We start from the raw sequence: 19,257 nt of genomic DNA, 5'->3' as shown, positions 1-19,257 counted from the left end.
GGAACTGAGTTGAAAATGGGTCGTGCCGAAAAAGTTTAAAATAAACAAGGTGTAAAGTAAAATATATAAAATTGAGCTTTATTGTCTCTTATTATATATGCATGGAGCCCCTAGTGCGGGGGTATATGGCCACTAAGCCTGCATCGATGATGATTTTGTACCAAACTCGTCTATCCACGTTCGTGGTCTTTAATGACCTATTTTGAAGTTTTCTGGCCGGTGAGGCCATTTTGCTGTGGGGTTGTCAAAGCGGCCGCACAGTCCTCCGCTTGGGGAGGCGCACTTTAGTGCTTCCCCTTCAAAGAGATGATGCCTCGTGGACCGGGCATCTTAAGCGTAAGAGATGCATAATGCGGTATTGCGTTAAAGCGAGCGAAAGCTTCACGTCCCAGTAGTGCTTGATAGCGACTTGAGAACGGGACGATATGGAAGGTCAGCTTTTCACGGTGGAAATTATCGGCAGAGCCGAATATGACTTCGAGCCGGAGAAAACCCATACAACGGGTGTCTGGACCAGGTATTACCCCTTGAAAGGAAGTTTTGCTGCGGCGGATTCTTGCTGGGTTTATCCCCATGTGCTGGATTGTATCCTGATATATCTGGTTTAGTCCACTGCCGCCGTCCATAAGGACATTTGAAAACTGGAGTCCGCCAATTATTGGATCGAGTATCAAGGCAGTCCAGCCTGCATTCTTGATATTTCTAGAATAATCTAGCTGATCGAAGATGATCGGTTTTGACAACCAGTGTCCGGACCCTTTGGGGATGGACCGTGTGGTGCGTACCTTTACGGGCGCCGCACGTTTTGTTATGTGAAGTGAGTTCACTGTTTTTACTTCTTGTTGGAAGTTCTTTTGTTTCCTGGTGCTCTACTTTTGGGGTTTGTCCTCGTCTTCACTTGGTGTGTCGAGCCCCTTGTGTTCGGCGTTGAGTCTGCCAGATTGTTTGAAAACCCAACAGTCTCTGTGGGTATGGTTAGCAGGCTTCCCGGGAGTACTGTGTATCTGACATATCCTGTCCAGGATTTTATGTAGGTTTGATGGATCGTCCCTGTTATCCTTAGGCGGTGATTGTGCCTGACTTTGTCGTGAGCCTTTGAATCCGGCATTGACTGCCGTGCTCTTCGGATTTTTGTCCTTAGTTCGGCGATGGTCCTTGTTGCGTCGCGGTTTTCCATTTCCATCCCTAGTTTCGGATGTACTTGGGTCGCTGGGGCTGCACCTTGCCAACCAGTTGTCCTCCCCTGCACAAAAGCGGGTCATGAGGTATGTTAGTGCGGCCATTGTTCTTGGCTTTTCGTGTCCAAGGGGTCTGGCGAGCCATTCGTCTCGGACGTTATGCCAGAAAGCTGCCAAGGCTTCGGCGTCCGGACAGTCGATTATCTGATTCTTTTTAGTGAGGAATCTATTCCAGAACTGCCGAGATGATTGTCCGGGTTGTTGAGTTATGTGACTAAGATCGTCTGCATCCGGAGGGCGGACATAGGTCCCTTGAAAATTTGCTCGGAAAGCATCCTCGAGCTCTTCCCAACTTCCAATTGTGTTTTTAGGAAGGCTTTTGAGCCAATGCCGGGCTGGCCCTTTAAGGTTAAGGGGTAAATATTTTATGGCGTGGAGATCATCTCCTCTAGCCATGTGTATGTGGAGGATATAATCCTCGATCCAGACTTCAGGGTCTGTTGTTCCATCATACGCATCTATGTTTATGGGTTTGAATCCCTCTGGAAATTCATAGTCCAGAACCTCATCGGTGAAACATAGGGGGGTGTGCGGCGCCCCTGTATTTGGGTGTGCCGGATTCTGATGATGGCTTCATAGAATTGCTGACGAGAGCTTGCTTTCTTGGCCCATAAATTGACCTCACTGGGCGTTGATGCGAATCCTTAAGTGGGTCGCATGCCGATTTAAGTGCGGCGCCGCTTGCCGCTTTATGGGGTCGTCTATCCGACCGTGTGGCTTCCTCATTTTTTGAATGCGAGGGCTCTAGGGCCTCTTCGTCGAATTCAGGCAGTAGCTTTCTTCTGGATAGCTTTTAGTGCGGCGACTGTCGCCGTATTTATCTGCGGTATTGATTACTTTGCTCCATCTAATCCGGAGTGCATCTTCCGCTGTTTTTAGCTTCCGCTTCTGCTTTTTCAGGCTGCATGCCGTTGCAACGAGCCTCTCGTGGAGATTCTTCTGCTCCATGGGTTTATCCGGCGTGAGGTCGTCCAGAATGCCGTTTTCGCCAGAGGAGGGATGTTCGGTTTCTCCATCCGTGTTGCCCTGTTCGCACGGTTGCTCTAAGGCCTGCTCGTCGTCTACAGGCTTGTCCTGCTCTATGGCTGGGTTTTTATCGAGGCGGGGCTTGGGTCGCCGTTTACGCCGACGCTTTGATTGCTTTTCGGGGGGTCGATCTCCTGTTCCATCCCCTTTTTCCTCGTTGTCGCTTCCTTTAGGGGTATCCACCATGTATACATCGTGAGGTGAGGTGGCTGCCCAATGCCCTATGGGCGTTGGTTCGTTGGTATCTCCTACATCATCATCCATGCTGTCGATGTCTCCGGAGTCAAAGTTAAGCATGTCGTTTAAATTGTCGACAGTGACTACCAAGTGGGTGGTGGGTGGGCTTTGAATTTCTTCGTCGTCCGTATCCCATCCTCGCTGACCGTAATCCGGCCAGGGCTCTCCTGACAAAGAGAGAGACTTAAGAGAATTCAGGATAATGCCAAAAGGCGAGTGCTGAAAGATGTCTGCGGCGGTGAACTCCATTATCGGCGCCCAATCGGATTCGATCGGCAGGGGCACGGGGGGTTCGGAGTTCGGGGAGGAGCCCAGATCCTCAGAGTCACGGGTTATGCAGAGTGCGGGGCTAGCGTTCGGCTCAATCTCCTTTGAGATCACAGCCCCCGAGGTGGCGTCCAACCGCTCGTCCTCGATTGGCACAATAGGCTCCGAGTTAGAGGTCGGAACCGATGCGTGTGCGGCCTCCAGGACACTATCCGGAGGTAGAGCTAGATCATGCCCCTCGAGATGGTGCGGCACGCTTGGCCGTGGCTCGAACCCGTCGAAAATCAAGTCTCCACGGATGCCAGCCGTGTAGTTTAAGCTTCCAAACCTGACTTGATAGCCAGGGGCGTAGCTTTCGATCTGCTCCCAGTGGCCAAGAGAATTGGCCCGCAGAGCGAAGCCGCCGAAGACGAAGATCTGTCCGGGGAGAAAAGTCTCACCCTGGACCGCATCGTTGTTGATGATCAAAGGAGCCATCGGGCCTAAAGGCGACGACGTAGAGGAACTCTCAATGAAAGCACCAATGTCGGTGTCAAAACCGGCGGATCTTAGGTAGGGGGTCCCGAACTGTGCGTCTAGGCCGGATGGTAACAGGAGGCAGGGAACACGATGTTTTACCCAGGTTCGGGCCCTCTCGATGGAGGTAAAACCCTACATCCTGCTTGATTAATATTGATGATATCGGTAGTACAAGAGTAGATCTAACACGAGATCGAGGAGGCTAAACCCTAGAAGCTAGCCTATGGTATGATTGTTGTATGATGATGTTGTCCTATGGACTTAAACCCTCCGGTTTATATAGACACCGGATAGGGTTAGGGTTACATAGAGTCGGTTACAATGGTAGGAGATCTTGAATATCCGCATCGCCAAGCTTGCCTTCCACGCCAAGGAAAGTCCCATCCGGACACGGTACGTAGTCTTCAATCTTGTATCTTCATAGTCCTAAAGTCCGGCTGAGGGTATAGTCCGACTACCCGAACACCCCCTAATCCAGGACTCCCTCAGCGACGTTAATAGACCAATTCATATAGGTGTGTTCATTAGAAGATGTTCTGCAGGACAACATCTCTGCTTACCCGAATAAGCTACTAGAAACACATTAAGATAAGTATCAACCTGCCATGCAGATCAGGAGAGTATTGCATCTTCACAGAGTGGGATAGTTTAATATAGGGATACTCTCCTCCCAGCTGACCAACAGCTTGTCTCCCACTTCTACTTCACGGGATCTCCGATCACATAGAGTGGGTTACCACTATGGACAACTCTCCCCGGCCATCGGGAACCTAACGTTCCTGCGGATGCTCGACCTCAGCTTTAACTCTCTTCACGGGGACATTCCGGCCAGCCTAGGCCGCCTCCGCCGCCTGCAGAGACTTTACTTAGACGACAACTCCTTCTCGGGTACGTTGCCGGCAAACCTAACCTCATGTGTTAGCCTGACTGAAATCAGACTGGACAACAACACACTTGGTGGGCGCATCCTGGCTGAGCTCGGTGAGAAGCTCACAAACTTGGTACTGATCACGTTGAGAAACAACCACTTCATAGGGCCCATCCCAGTGTCGCTGGCCAATCTATCCTATCTAGAGTTACTCGACCTCTCCCGTAACCAACTCACTAGCTCGATCCCTCCAGGTCTCGGTACCATCGAGAGCATGCAGTATTTCAATCTAGTTGGAAACCTCCTCACTGGTATGCTTCCAACTTCTCTCTACAACTGGTCATCGCTGGAATTCTTGGTTGTAGGAATTAATATGCTAGACGGAAGCATTCCAGATGATATCGGTAACAATTTCCCCAAGTTGGAATTTCTCAACTTAAATTCTAATCACTTCACTGGGGTCCTCCCTTCATCACTTTCCAATATGTCTAATCTCAGACATGTTAGTCTCGCTTTAAATAGATTTAGTGGGTATGTGCCTCCAACATTGGGGAGGCATGGAGCTCTCTAATTACTAAACTTGGCTGAAAATAAACTTGAAGCAAATGACCACAAAGGGTGGGAATTCATCACTTCTTTGGCAAACTGTAGCCGACTGGAGCAATTGGTACTCGGTACAAATTCTTTTGGAGGACAGCTACCGGGTTCAATTGTGAATCTCTCAATGACTCTCCATGACTTATATATAGCACACAATGGGGTCTCTAGGGTTATTCCTACAGACATCGGCAATTTGGTCGGTCTCAAAAGGCTTATGATTGCAAATACTTCCATATCTGGAGTGATTCTAGAAAGCATTGGCAAGCTGGAGAACTTGATCGATCTAAGCCTGTACACCAATAGATTGTCTGGCCTCATACCGCCCATGCTAGGAAACCTTCCACGTTTGATTATCGTTAATGCACGTAACAACAACTTGGAGGGGCCAATTCCAGTAAGCTTGGGAAATTTGAGAAACCTCTTCGTAGTTGATTTGTCAAAGAATTACCATCTTAACGGCTCAATACCAAGAGTGATTTTAAAATTACCCAACCTTTCCTGGTGTTTGGACTTGTCGTACAATTCCTTTTCTGGACCAATTCCTGGTGAAGTTGGTAGCTTGATAAACCTTAATCTACTTACTCTGTCAGGAAACCGATTGTCTGGCAAGATACCCAACAGTATTCAGAATTGCATTGTGTTGGAATGGCTATCATTAGACAGTAATTTGTTTGAGGGAAGCATACCTCGAGCACTGACAAATATTAAGGGGCTCAGTGTACTAAACCTGACCATGAATAAGTTCTCTGGTAATATTCCTCATGCTCTTGCCAATATTAGAAATCTGGATGGGTTGTACCTAGCACACAACAACTTTTCAGGACCGATCCCAATAGTTCTACAGAATTTGACATCATTGTCAGAACTGGATGTATCCTTCAACAATTTGCAAGGTGAGGTGCCAATTGAAGGTGTTTTCAGAAACATCACTTACGCAGTGATTGCCGGGAACATCAATTTGTGTGGTGGTACACCTCTACTTCATTTGGCTCCATGCCCCACGGGCAAGAACAAAATAAAGATGCCAACGTCTCTTGTAATTTTACTAGCGACAACTGGAGCAATCTTTTTCACACTTTCAGTTATTCTTCTTGTTTGGGTACTCTGCAAGAATCTCAACCCAGGCCACAAGACATTAGCACAAAATTTAGTTGGTGATCATCATCACAAGAGAATCTCATATGTTGCATTATTGAGGGGAACTAACGAATTTTCAGCAGCCAACTTGCTTGGGAGAGGAAGTTATGGTGCAGTGTATAAGTGTGTTTTGGACACTGAAGAAAGAGCATTGGCTATCAAGGTGTTTAACCTTGGTCAATCTAGGTATTCCAAGAGTTTTCACTACCAGAATTTAGGCAGTTGCCGACGGCCATATCTATGCCGACGGCCCTCGTCGGCATATATGGGCATACCCCGACGGCCCAACTAAAGCCGTCGGCGTAGAAAGGCCGTCGGCGTATAACCATCTATGCCGACGGGGCCGTCGGCATAGATAAGCCGTCGGCGTTTCTCCGGATATACCGACGGGGGCCGTCGACATAGAGCAGGCCGTCGCCATATCACGTGGGCCCGTCTACCCGGGCGGCGACGGCAGTTTGACGGCGTCAGGCTATGGCGACGGGCTAACGGTGGCCGTCAGCATAGCTACGGCGACGTCATCGATCCGCCGCGCCGCCACGTCATCGATCCGCGTCGGTCGCCGGTCCCGTGGGGTGGCATTTCTATGCTGACGGCTAGGCCGTCGGCATAGGCCTGGCCCATGGTTTTTGCCACGTCATTGATCCCCGCCCTACGCCACGTCATCGATCCAGGGCTCTACCGTTCCGTGGCCGTAGCTATGCCGACGGCTAGGCCGTAGGCATAGGTTTCTATTAATATTTTTATATTTTTTGTATTTTCTCTTATTATTTTTTATTTTTTTCCAATACTAATTTCATTAACTTAAATGTACAGAAAACATATATCGATTGCCCCCCACACGGGCCTTCTTCCGTCGTGTCACGGAGAGGTTAGACAGGACGGGCCGGGTACCTGTGGGGTGTAGCAATGCCGCCAGGTGTTGCGGTGGGCCCTCCTACGGTTATGGAAACGTGGTGGCAGGCGCAGGCACGCGGCTCCGGGGTGTGCCCCCTCCCCCCTCACGGGCGTCGATGCCGCCGTGCCCCGGGGGGGTGAAACGGCCACGTCGGGCCGACACAGAGGGAATCTTGGGGTGGGTTGTGCCGAGACTATGTTGGGGGGTGTACCTATGGCTGGGCTATGACAACAAGGTGAAAAGGTCCACCGGTCAAACTACGTCCAGCGAAAGTCAAAGGGATAGACCCGGCGGTCGTCTGTGTCAGGGTTAGACGGGACGGGGTACCTGGGGGTAGCAATGCCGCCAGGTGTTGCGGTGGCCCTCCTACGGTTATATAAGCCCGTCCGGCGAAAGTCAAAGGGATAGATCTACTGGTCAACTGGGATTCGGGATGGCCTTCGGGGTGTAGCAATGCCACCGAAACATCGCATGGGTCGCGATGCATGTGTGAAAGTGTTCTGGCATGCGTAGACACCCGTCTTGGGGCTCCGTGGTGTGGCCCCCCTCCACGGAACGCAGAGCAGCCGTCAATTAGAGGGGGGGGATGGTGCCGGTGCGGTGGAACCGGAGGGAATCTAGTGTTGGGTTGGGTCCAGACCGTGTTCGGGGATGTTGCTATGGGCTGACCTATCGCAACCAGGTGGAAGAGTCCACCAGTCAAAGCCCGTCCGATGAAAGTCAAAGGGCTAGATCTACTGGTCAACTGGGATTCGGGGTGGCCTTCGGGGTCTAGCTATGCCACCGAAACATCGCACGGGTCCCGATGCATGTGTGAAAGTGTTCTGGCATGTGTAGACGCCCGTCTTGGGGCTCCGTGGTGTGCCCCCCCTCCACGGAAGGCAGAGCAGCCGTCAATTAGAGGGGGGGGGATGGTGCGGGTGCGGTGGAACCTGAGGGAATCTAGTGTTGGGTTGGGTCCAGACCGTGTTCGGGGATGTTCCTATGGGCTGACTTATCGCAACCAGGTGGAAGAGTCCACCGGTCAAAGCCCGTCCGGCGAAAGTCAAAGGGCTAGATCTACTGGTCAACTCGGATTCGGGGTGGCCTTCGGGGTGTAGCTATGCCACCAAAACATCGAACGGGTCCCGATGCATGTGTGAAAGTGTTCTGGCATGCGTAGACGCCCGTCTTGGGGCTCCGTGGTGTGGCCCCCCTCCACGGAAGGCAGAGCAGCCGTCACTTAGAGGGGGGGATGGTGCGGGTGCGGTGGAACCGGAGGGAATCTAGTGTTGGGTTGGGTCCAGACCGTGTTCGGGGATGTTGCTATGGGCTGACCTATCGCAACCAGGTGGAAGAGTCCACCGGTCAAAGCCCGTCTAGCGAAAGTCAAGCGGCTAGATCTACTGGTCAACGGGGATTCGGGGTGGCCTTCGGGGTGTTGCTATGCCACCGAAACATCGCACGGGTCCCGATGCATGTGTGAAAGTGTTCTGGCATGCGTAGACGCCCGTCTTGGGGATCCATGGTGTGGCCCCCCTCCACGGAAGGTAGAGCAGCCGTCACTTAGAGGGGGGGTGCGTGAAAGAGTAGAGAGGGTCACGGCAAAAACTGGACGCACTTCGTGTACAAACTGGACAAACTCTTTCCGAGTATCAGGGTTTCGTAGTCCGGAGTGGGTACTAATGTGCATCCCACCAATCAGGAAGAATCACACGGATCGTGTGTTTCTTTCTAGCTCTTGCGAGTCGTTGGATCAAGGGTGTGTTTCTTCCTAGCTCATGTGAGTCGTTGGATCGAAACTACCACAATCACTTTGTGAGCCAGACGACCCTATATATAGCCCACCTCTCACCTTCCCTGCATAAGTCTTTCAGTTCATCGACTACATACATCTACCAGTTCATCGACTGCATACATCTACCAGTTCATCGACTGAATACAAATCATTCGGATTCGCCATCATACGTCCAACCGTGCATTTGATATGCATATATGTACAAACGGCTAGATCTTGCTGTGGGTCTGCCCCGGATGTTGCTCCAAAGTGTTCCTATGGGCTGACCTAACACAACCGGGTGGGGAGGTCCATTGGTCAAAGCCCGTCCGTGCAAAGTCAAAGGGGTAGATCCCGTGGTCAAACGCTACAGGGTTAGGCGGGACGGGGGCACTAGGGGTAGCAATGCCACCGGAGCGTCGCACCGGGCCCTCATACATGCGGGGTGGTGTGGTGGCTTGTCCGAAGAGGCGGGACGCGTCTCCGGGGCGTGGCCCCCCTCATGGGACCGGGCCATGTCTCGGAGGGGGAAACGGCTACCACAGCTTACACCCGGGCACCGGGCCGGTAAGTGAACGTTTCACCGTAATTGTCCATTTTCTTAGCACAAGTCTAATGAATACCGGAGCTCACAAATATGTCGTAATAAAAAAATAAAAAATTTGCCGTAATAAAAAAATATGCAAAGTACCTATGCCGACGGCTTAGCCGTCGGCATAGATTGACACGTGGCATGTCCATCTATGCCGACGGCTGACCTTATCCACAGCCGCACCCACCCCCTCCACTCATTCTTACTCCCCCGCACCGTCTCCCCCCCCCCCCCCGCCCGACCCTGATCCCCACCCGCGCCGCCACCCCCATTCCCTCCCCCAACTGCGGCGCTGCCCCGCCCCCGCCCCCATCCCATCCCCCACCGCTGCCACGCCGCCCCCACTGCCCGTGCCGCCCCCATCCCCTCCCCCAACACCGCCGCACCGCCCCCACTGGCCGCGCCGCCCCCATCCCCTCCCCCACCGCCGCCGCACTGCCCGGCGGCCCATCCCCGGCTGCGGCCGCCTCGTCCCCGACTGCGTCGGCGGTCCGACGGCCCCTTCCCGGCCCTCCTCTGGTGCTGGTGAGCACCGGGGAGCCCCGAGCCGCCCACGCTCCGCCACCCGTTGCCGGCCCCTCCGACACCACCTCCGCCACCACGTCCCCTGCCCCCTCGGTGAGCTCCCCCGTCATCCTGCCGCTCCCCCCGCTGCTGCCGTTGCTCCCCTGCCGCTGCTGTGCTGCTAGATGAATGGATGGATAGATAGTTAGATAAATAGATTTTTTGTATGTTTTTTCTTCTTCTTGCTACTGTTTTTAGGTGGATGGATGTATGGATAAATTTTTCTTAGATGGATTCATGGATGTTGTTAGAATCATAGATGGTGGATGGATGGAATGTCGGTGAATTTTTTTAGAAACTTTGTTTGTCATGTATGTTGGTAAAGTTAATGATAGATGAATGGATGGATGGATGTTGGACATAATTTGACACTTGACTGAGATGTGATGATCTTGTTATTTTTTTGATACTCATAATGATCTTGATAAAATAACTGAAGACAAAATTTTGAGACTTACTAAGATGTGATGATCTTGCTAAAAAATGATACTCATGATGATCTTGCTAAAAAAATAGAAGACAAAAGTTTGACACTTTACTGAGATGTGATGATCTAAGTTGTTCTTTCGGTGGAATTTGCAGGCGTTGTGGTGTCGCATTTCATCAGAGTGACCGTTGTCTGACGCGTTGGTCCCCCTGAGCATCCCTCTGCTGTTTGACTACTTCCTCTACAGCCGAGGGTGAGCTACAAGTCCATCTCCTCCATTTTTTCCTATCACTAGATTTCATTCTCAAGTCAACTGACGTAACCTAGGCGTCTCCCGTCCGAAAGGGTTGCATGGATAAATATGCATTCAATTGCATATTTATCACCGCAGCTCTTTCGGATTGTCCAGCGTTTTCCACGGACAGCCCGAGGATGTGTAGATTGGGTATGTTCTCCATGTTCTACCCCCTTCCGAGACAGGATTTCGGCGGCGCCTCCCCATTGTTCTCCGAAGCACATTCTCTCGGCAATTTGCCGAGACGTGTATCTGGAGAACAGCGGGGAGGTGCTGTCGAAATTTTGTCTCGGAACGGGGTAGAATGGAGAACGTACTCAATCTACACATCCTCGGGTGGTATTAGGACCCATCTTTACCTATTAGAGATGTAGGTGGATTAAACGCGGTAGAAACTAAAAATTTGATGTGATTAATTTAAGTGAATCCTTAATTATGTTGTGTGGGTTGCAAAAAAGCAGAGGATGGCAGATAATCAGTGGATGTACAGTGGTTTTATCCGTCGGAATCGAGTAACATCAGAGTGGATCGCGAAAACCGATGTGTATTTGAAGGAGATATTCCATCATCCAATGAGAATTATCCCACCATGCCCCTGTGCGAGATGTGCCAGACTTCATCGTAGAAATCAGACGGACATGAGTGAGCACCTTCGCACGCACGGATATGCCAAACTTTGACATGCCGCCGATAAACATAGCCGAGCAGGACCGTGGTAGACAGGAGGTGATGCGACAACGCATCGATGGATATGAGGACAATGGGGTCAGGGAGATGCTAGATGATGTCATTGTTGCAGAAACGGCAAATGCGACACCTTCAGAGAATGAACCGGAGGAGCCGAAGGCAACCGCAAAGGCCTTCTTGGAGGTCTTGGCCTTGTCGAAGAAACCTCTTTATGCGGGTGCAAAAATATCTCAGCTGGATGCCATCTCGCAACTGATTGCAGTCAAGGCTGAGTATGGCTGTAGCCAGAAATGCTTCGAAGGATTCCTGGGAGTATGGGCTAACAGCCTCCCTGAGGGTCATGAACTGCCGAAAAGCATGTACGATACAAAGAAAATCATGAAGGCACTCTCTATGGATTATGAGAAAATAGATGTTTGCCCGAAGAATTGCCTTTTGTTTAGGCACGAGTATGCGGATGACAAGTACAGTAGGAAGTGTGGTTCGTCTTGGTACATTGAGGTGGTCGGTGAGGATGGTGAGAAAAAGCAGCTAACTATCCCCGTTAAGGTTCTTCGCTATCTTGATTTTATAGAAAGACTGCACCGCCTTTTCATCATGAAGGAGTCTGCCAAAATGATGAAGTGGCACAAGGAAGGTATAAGGTACAATCCAAAAAAAATCATACATCCATCGGGAGGGGAAGCATGGAAGTCATTCGATGAAGAATACCCCGGGGAAGCAGCCGAGGCTGGGAATGTCAGAATAGCCATATCAGGTGATGGGTTGAATCCATATGGTATGTCGTCCAATCCATACAGCTGCTGGCCTGTGTTTGTAATTCCGCTCAATCTTCCTCCCGGTGCCCTAATGCAACGGAAGACCATGTTCTTGTCGCTCATCATTCCGGGGCCTGACTACCTGGGGAAGCAATTGGGTTTGTTTATGCAGCCGCTTGTGGATGCTTTGCACCATTCTTGGTACTTTCCGAGGTTGACATACGACCGGGATCTGCAGAGAAATTTCTTGATGAAAGTTTGGTTGCACTATTGCATGCATGACTTTCCCGGCTATGCTCTATTCTGCGGATGGTGTACAAGTGGTAAGATGCCATGCCCAGTGTGCATGCAGGCTCTGCGAATGATTTGGCTGAGTAAGGGTGGCAAGTATGTAGCCTTTGACCTGCATCGACAGTTCCTCCCTCCAGACCATCCAGACAGGGAAGACAAGAAGAACTTCATGAAAGGCCGGGTTGTTCATGAAGTAACCGAGATTCCAGCATTTTCGGGGGCAGATGTTCTTGCTCAGCTAAAAGCTCTCAAGCCTAAAGTCAAAGGCAAAGGCAAAGCCAAAGCCAAAGGCTTCGAGGGATATGGTGAGACGCACAACTGGACGCACATTACCCCCTTCTTGCAGCTTCCCTATTTCAAGGACCTCAAACTTCCTTACAATATTGATGTGATGCACACCGAAAAGAATGTGGCAGAGTCCCTTTTCCACACGATCCTCAACATTCCTGATAAGACGAAGGATAACGTAAAAGCTAGAGCCGATCAACAGAGACTTTGTGATAGACCATGCTTGAACATGAAGCCTCCCACAGGCGGTCGAAAAAACTGGTTCAAGCCAGATGCTGACTTTGTCCTTAAACCGCCAGAAAAAAAAAGAAGTACTAATCTGGCTGAAACAAATTTTGAAGTTCACCGATGGTTATGCATCGAATATAAGTAAGGGAGTCAATCTTTCAACGGGCAAAGTGACCGGCCTGAAGAGTCATGACTACCATGTATGGATTGAGCGGATAATGCCGGTGATGATTCGAGGCTATGTCCCCGAGCATGTCTGGCGAGTGCTTGCCAAGCTTAGCCATTTCTTTCGCACGCTCTGTGCTAAAGAAGTAAGTAAAGAGGTGATTGAAAAATTGCATAACAAGGCACCGGAGTTGATAGTCAAGCTAGAGAAGATCTTTCCGCCAGGCTTCTTTACTCCAATGACACATCTCATGATGCACCTTGCGAACGAGGTATTGTTGGGGGGCCCTGTGCAAAATCGCTGGCAGTACGGCCCTGAGAGGCAGAACAAGCATCTCCAACGGAAATGTGGAAACAAAGCTAAGATTGAAGCTTCCATAGCTGAGGCAGTTATCCTAGAGGAGGTGTCAGACCTCAGGACATCATACTATCAAGACCACGTTCCCCATCTGCATAACAAGGTGCCTCGATACAATATAGAAGAGCCCAAGTATCAACCCAAACTCGATCTATTCAACGCGCAAGGTGGGAGGGCTGGGGCCTCGAAATCTTATAACATGCCACGACAAGAGTGGGAGGACCTCATGTTCTATATCTTGCACAACATCAAGGAAGTTGAAGAAGTGTGGATGAGGTAATACCACTACACCATTCCTTTATGTCTTCCACATCATCATGTTTCATGCTCACTTAGTCCCGGTCTAACACCGCTTATCTTTTTTTAGTGATTTCGTTCAAGAGGAATGGACGGGAGTGAATCCTCCTACTGAGGTGGAGGCACTTACTCTTCTCCGTCATGGAAACCCTGGACGTAAAAATTTTGTTGCTTGGTTCATGGACAAAGTAATTTTCTACACGCCCCTATAAAATACCTACTTCAACATTTATTAGCTAACCGAACTAATGCACGCAACAATTTCCATTATACTTGTAGGGAAAAGATCCGAACATATCTATGGATGATGAATTGAGATGGGTTTCCATGGGTTTTGACCCTGCCGTCATAACATGTAAAAAGTATGATGTGAATGGGTATCGCTTCCATACAGAGGAGCACCAAAATAGCCGCCCCGATCCCAAAACTATAAATACTGGAGTGTACACCCCCGGTCAAAATTCAGTAGACTACTACGGAAGGGTACAAAATATATACGAGGTTAAATTCCGCCATGGGCGTGAGACCCTAAGTCTGCCTGTGTTCAAATGCCGATGGTTCGATCCGCGGGAGGGGGTAAAACATACGCCTTCCATTGGTTTGGTCGAAGTTAAACCATCAACCGTCTATGCCAGAGCCGATCTCTTCATTGCGGCTACCCAAGCTACACAAGTATATTATCTGCCTTACCCATGCCAGAAAGTGTATCTAAAGGGTTGGGAAGTTGTGTTCAAGGTGTCGCCACATGGTAAGCTACCAGACCCAAATGAAGACGATTACTGCAATATTAACCCCATGACATACGAGGGAGTGTTCTATCAAGAGCAACCTGATGAGGATGATGATGTGGTTAGAAACGACGACGCTAGACCATTGGGTTATGATGATGTGGACCCAAACGTCGACGATGCACGGAATGATGGTGAGACCATTGTCAATGAAAATGACATACTTATGCTAGAAAAGTTAAACGAAGACGCTGACGACGAGGAAGAGCCTCCACCTCCGTCGGACAACGAAGATGATATGATTGATAGTGATGATGAGACGGACCGAGAAAGAGGTTACAACAGTGATGATTCATATGGGTTCTAGCAAATGTACGTTTCAAGTATTTTTTTCTATAGTTTAGGAATATGCCTTTTTATGCATTTTTATTAGTGTGTTTATTATCATGCCTTTTCCTTCATTTCATTAATTTACTAATTGCTTTTTCTCTTTTCAATACAGGTTCGTGGAACATGGGCAAGGGGAAGGCCGACGGCGTGGGTTTCCTACGCAAGGTCGTCGGCCTGCCTAGTCGGAGTGGTCGAGCACGTAATCCTCCCCCCTCGGCTACTTGACGATGACTCCTCACAGGTAGGTCGACGGAGAGGTGCCCCTAGAGGAGGAGGGGGCGGGGGGAGAGCCTCTAGAGGACGAGGTGCTGGGGGGAGAGCCACTACAGGGGGTCGCGGCCAGAAACAGCGCACCCTCACCGACTTAAGGGTGTTGTCTTCGAGGCCCTCCTCTAGTGAGGTACCCTCCTCTAGTGAGGTACACTCTAGGGAGGAGGAGGAGGAGGAGGAGGTGGAGGAGGAGGCAGGCGAGAAGGAGGAGGAGGAGGTTGGGGAGGGGGAGGAGGTTGGGGAGGGGGAGGCAGGCGAGGAGGAGGGTGGTGGCGGGGATGATGGTGGTGACGGGAAGGGGGTTGACACGAAGGGGTGGCTGCGTGGCAACGCAAAGCTACCAAAGCAGGTTCCTGCTACTGAGGAGCAGAAGTGGCTCATTGAGCCCACGGGAAAAGAGTAAGTGGTTCATTATGTTGCTTGTCACATGCTTATTCCGGTTGTTATTTATTTTTCTTGTCACATGCTAATAGTTCATTCTTTTGCAGCAACTGGATATATTCTAAAGGGGTCCGTATTCCCAACGGCCTCATCACCGTCTTGCTGAAGTTATATTGGCCGGGGTTGTACTGTCCTGATCCAGTCAGGCAGCCGGACCGTCGGGTTTTGGCCACGAGCTGGGACCACTGGGAAGCGGCCCGCCACGCGGACCATGAGACCCATGCCAAGGCCGTGATCACTACTTTCTGGGTGAGTTCTCTTCAGAAGCACAAGTCCATTCTAGTTTCATGAATGATTTAACTCATGGCTTCTCCCATTCTTGTTTCATGCATGATTGTAGAAATTCTATCGAGTTCTTCCGGAGCACAGGGCTAGAGCGGACCAGATCGTGCTGCGCCAATGCAAGAAGAAGGCCCGCCAGATGCAGTACGAGGTGCGCTATGTGGCCATCTCCACATACTACCACGACTATCTTGGTGTGAAGATGACCAAGGAAGAAGCGCGGAGGATGGGCATTACCTTGGAGAGGCCCGAGTTCTTGGCGGTAAGTATAAAAGATTTTTCATTATGCTTTCATTACCTTGTGGTACATTATGCTTTATGCTTCCATAACACCAATTTGGACACACCTACATGCCATTAATCTTTTATTATGTAGGTGTGTCCAAATTGGTGTTATGGAAAAGACGAGTCCTGGGCGGCATTGGTGGATCTTTGGTGTGATGAGGCTGGAGCCTGGGCGGCTATGAGAACCCAAAAATAAGGCTAACCGAGGGACGGAGGGAGTACATGCTCAGGGAAACCGAAACCACTATCTCCACAAGGAAGTTAATGTATGACTAACCCCATTAAACATTCTTCTTCTTATATTTACCATCAGTTTCTTATGTATGACTAACCTCTATTTGGTGGTGCAGGAGGAGAAACTGAAGAGGCCGCTCTCACACATGCAGGCGTGGGAGATCGCCCATACGCGGAAGGACCCCAAGCCTGGCGAGCCCAAGTACTACGGCAAGAAGACCGCAGGGAGGAAGAAGGCCTACTCCGAAGCATATCTGGAGTTACATCCTGACACACCTGACCCCATTGCGGCGCCTCTGGACGACATGGCGGTGGTGAGGATGGGGCCCAAGGAGCACGGTCGGGACGCGGTTCTCGATGCTGTGATCACTCCTAGTATCTCCTACACACAGCTTCGTCGGATCGACCCGAGCCTGAGCCAGCGCACGAGCCAGCCAGTGACTAGTACACAGTCCCTCTTTCAGGAGCAACAATCTGTAAGTATTTTCCCTCTTATCTTCATTTCTCACTTCATTTTCCGCATTTAGTAGTTTTATGAGTTCCATCATGTCATACCGTAGGCCTACATGGAGTACACACGCCAGGAGACCATGGCGTGGCATCAGAGGCTTTATGAACACCAAGTGCAGAGGGATAGCCAGATGCAGCAGGCTTTTCAGGATATGGCGGCGGACAGGTGTCCTCAGTTCCCTACAGCACAATGCCCTCCAGCACAACCAGTGCTGATGAGCTTTGAGGAGTTTGTGGCACAGAACGCTGGCCCCTCGCCGGTTAGTTCATCCCCAATCTATTCACCCAAAGCATGTCATGCCTTTCAACACAGTCATAGATCCCGTGCATATGTCTTTTCAACATGCAGGGAACAGGTGGATCTACCGTTGGCGGTCGTCTTCACAGCACTCCGGAGACATGGAGCCCGACCACTCCGATCCACGGAGGCGGAGGAGGAGGTGGAGGCGGAGGTGGAGCCCGACCACTCCGATCCACTGACGACCTGGACTTTGGCCGTCTTGGCGGTGAAGACCTCCGCGGTGCTCGATGATCCTTGTGTGGTGATGATGCTTGAGATGACTTGTGTGTGGTGATGATCATTTAGATGACTTGTGTGCTTCTCTATATGCTTATGCTTATGTTGGTTGTGATGATGTTCATTTAGAGACTTGTGTGTGATGATGCTTATGCATATATTGTTGTGATGGTGCCGGATGATATCCCGTTGTGTTCTATATGTCTATCCCATCATATATATCTGCTGATATGTGCTGCTATTTGAATTGAATTGATCTGAAAACAAACAGAAAAAAGAAAAAAAAAGCAAAAGCAAACTATTCCGACGGCTAGGCCGTCGGCATAGGGCCAGCGTGAGCTCCCAGTTGCTGACACGTGGGCACCTATGCCGACGGCCTAGCAGTCGGCTTAGTTTAAAACTGTGCCGACGGCCAGGCCGTCGGCATAGGTGCCCACGTGTCAGCAACTGGGATCTCTGTTTGAAGGACTATGCCGACGGACTGGCCGTCGGCTTAATTTCAAACTATGCCGACGGCTGGGCCGTCGGCATAGCCCTGGCCCACGAGCAGCGGCTGGTCGGCACGTGGCACATCTATGCCGACGGTCTAGCCGTCGGCACAGTTTTCGACTAAGCCGACGGCTAGGCCGTCAGCATAGGGGTGCCACGTGGAGACAAGTCGTTGGGCAGACTTGACGGCGGCATAGATGTACGGACACCGTCGGGATAGGTCTTATGCCGACGGCCTTTCTATGCCGACGACGTTCCTGGCTACGCCGACGGATATTTTGCCGACGGCCCTATGCCGACGGGGGCTGTCGGCATAGGCCTGTCCCGACGGCCATTCAGGGCTATGCCGACGGCCCTGGCCGTCGGCATAGGGTGCGATTCCGGTAGTGTTTCAGGTTGAATGTGAGGCCATGAGAAGAATACGACACCGTTATCTCATTAAGAACATTACTTCTTGTTCAAGCGTCAACCACCAAGGTCAAGAGTTCAAGGCATTGATTTATGAGTTCATGCCCAATGGTAACTTGGATGGTTGGCTTCATCAGTCTCAAGAGCCCACTGCAAACAACACGCTAAGCCTTGCCCAGAGGCTAGATATGGCTGTGAATGTTGTGGATGCAGTAGAATATCTGCACAACGACTGTCAACCATTGGTAATACATTGTGATCTTAAGCCAAGCAACATTCTTCTTGCTGAAGATATGAGCGCACGAGTTGGAGACTTTGGCATATCAAAGATCCTTCAAGAAAATACAAGAGAAGGGGTGCAAACTTCATATAGCTCAACTGGAATTAGAGGTTCCATAGGCTATGTTGCTCCAGGTGACGGAAACTTTTCTAACTTTCTATTTTACTTTTTAGTCGAATATGGCATGTTAACCACAAGACATTGCATAATTGCAGAGTACGGAGAATGTTCTACAGTCTCAACAGCTGGTGACATTTATAGTGTTGGCATATTGCTGCTCGAGATGTTTACAGGAAGGAGCCCAACAGAAGACACATTTAGAGATTCATTGGATCTGCACAGGTTTGTTGAGGATGCTCTTCCAGACAGAACCTTGGAGATAGCTGACCCCACAATGTGGCTGCACAATGGACGACATGATAGCACTACAAGTATTAGGATCCAGCAGTGCTTGGTCTCGGTCTTGAGGCTTGGTATATCCTGCTCAAAGCAACAACCTCGAGAACGAGCATTGACGAGAGATGTAGTGGTGGAGATGCACACAATCAGAGATGCATACCTTCAGTTTACAAGGGAGCATCGAGCAGAAAGAGAAGCCTCGACCGAGCATTGACATGATCCTGCATAATAATAAAATTACCCATCGTTTCACTTAGTAATTGTTCTCGATGCTATGTTGCCCTACAATTTTATTTAGAAAATGCACAACCATGGGGTTCTGTAATAATAGCATTAGAGCAGGTTGTAGGGAGTTCAGAAATCAAGCAGTGTAATTGTTCTTCCACTATTTCAGAATTGTACACATGCAGGCTATATTATTACTTCATGCTTCAGACTGTAGAGAGTTTGAGAAGTTCCTTTTTGTCTATTTTCTTATTCTAATTTTTTTCCAAGCAATGATCCGAATTTATTGTTTGTATTACTATA

General features: G+C 50.1%; 1 pseudogene; it reads left to right on the top strand.

Annotated features, from left to right (window-relative positions):
* Window positions 1–425: 425 nt before the first annotated feature.
* On the top strand, window positions 426–18,943 carry LOC147962955 (uncharacterized; annotated as a pseudogene).
* Window positions 18,944–19,257: the final 314 nt, after the last annotated feature.

The sequence above is a fragment of the Triticum urartu genome, chromosome 6A (assembly GCF_056163025.1).
Source record: "Triticum urartu cultivar PI428250 chromosome 6A, HENAU_Tu73, whole genome shotgun sequence".
Taxonomy (NCBI): Eukaryota; Viridiplantae; Streptophyta; class Magnoliopsida; order Poales; family Poaceae; genus Triticum; species Triticum urartu.
This window is presented reverse-complemented; position numbering and strand designations above follow the sequence as displayed.